General features: G+C 62.5%; 1 protein-coding gene across 13 annotated transcripts in view; it reads right to left on the bottom strand.

Moving 5' to 3' along the window:
- LOC128702468 (tigger transposable element-derived protein 1) overlaps positions 1-1,458 on the bottom strand; it is a 490,624-nt gene that overhangs the window by 55,808 nt on the left and 433,358 nt on the right. The gene's annotated exons all lie outside the window — the stretch shown is intronic.

The raw sequence follows: 1,458 nt of genomic DNA, 5'->3' as shown, positions 1-1,458 counted from the left end.
TTGTCAGGGTTGTGGGGAGGTTGTCAGTTGTGTGGGGAGGTTCTCAGGGGTGCGGGGAGGTTGTCAGGGTTGTGGGGAGGTTGTCAGGTGTGTGGGGAGGTTGTCAGGGGTGCGAGGAGGTTGTCAGGGGTGCGGGGAAGTTGTCAGAGTTGTGGGGAGGTTGTCAGGCCTGTTGGGGGGTTGTCGAAGCTGTGGGGGGGTTGTCGAAGCTGTGGGGAGGTTGTCAGGGGTGTGGGGGAAGTTGTCAGGCTGTGGGGAGGTTGTCAGGGGTGTGGGGAAGTTGACAGGCTGTGGGGAGGTTGTCAGGGGTGTGGGGAGGTTGTCAGGGGTGTGGGGAGGTTGTCAGGCTGTGGGGAGGTTGTCAGGGGTGCGTGGAGGTTGTCAGGGGTGTGGGGAAGTTGTCAGGCTGTGGGGAGGTTGTCAGAGGTGTGGGGAAGTTGTCAGGCTGTGGGGAGGTTGTCAGGGGTGTGGGGAAGTTGTCAGGCTGTGGGGAGGTTGTCAGGGGTGTGGGGAAGTTGTCAGGCTGTGGGGAGGTTGTCAGGCGGTGGGGACGTTGTCAGGGGTGTGGGGAGGTTGTCAGGCTGTGGGGAGGTTGTCAGGGGTGTGGGGAAGTTGTCAGGCTGTGGGGAGGTTGTCAGGCTGTGGGGAGGTTTTCAGGGGTGTGGGGAGGTTGTCAGGGGTGTGGGGAGGTTGTCAGGCTGTGGGGAGGTTGTCAGGGGTGTGGGGAAGTTGTCAGGCTGTGGGGAGGTTGTCAGGGGTGTGGGGAGGTTGTCAGGCTGTGGGGAGGTTGTCAGGGGTGTGGGGAGGTTGTCAGGCTGTGGGGAGGTTGTCAGGCTGTGGGGAGGTTGTCAGGGGTGTGGGGAGGTTGTCAGGGGTGTGGGGAGATTGTCAGGCTGTGGGGAGGTTGTCAGGGGTGTGGGGAAGTTGTCAGAGTTGTGGGGAGGTTGTCAGGGCTGTAGGGAGGTTGTCAGGCCTGTGGGGGGTTGTCGAAGCTGTGGGGAGGTTGTCAGGGGTGTGGGGAAGTTGTCAGGCTGTGGGGAGGTTGTCAGGGGTGTGGGGAGGTTGTCAGGCTGTGGGGAGGTTGTCAGGGGTGTGGGGAGGTTGTCAGGCTGTGGGGAGGTTGTCAGGCTGTGGGGAGGTTGTCTGGGGTGTGGGGAAGTTGTCAGGCTGTGGGGAGGTTGTCAGGGTGTGGGGAGGTTGTCAGGGGTGTGGGGAGGTTGTCAGGCTGTGGGGAGGTTGTCAGGGGTGTGGGGAAGTTGTCAGGCTGTGGGGAGGTTGTCAGGGTGTGGGGAGGTTGTCAGGGGTGTGGGGAGGTTGTCAGGCTGTGGGGAGGTTGTCAGGGGTGTGGGGGAAGTTGTCAGGCTGTGGGGAGGTTGTCAGGGGTGTGGGGAGGTTGTCAGGGGTGTGGGGAGGTTGTCAGGCTGTGGGGAGGTTGTCAGGGGTGTGGGGGAAGTTGTC

Source organism: Cherax quadricarinatus, chromosome 98 (genome assembly GCF_038502225.1).
Source record: "Cherax quadricarinatus isolate ZL_2023a chromosome 98, ASM3850222v1, whole genome shotgun sequence".
Taxonomy (NCBI): Eukaryota; Metazoa; Arthropoda; class Malacostraca; order Decapoda; family Parastacidae; genus Cherax; species Cherax quadricarinatus.
The sequence above is the reverse complement of the archived record's forward strand: the minus strand, read 5'-3'. Positions and strand labels throughout refer to the sequence as shown.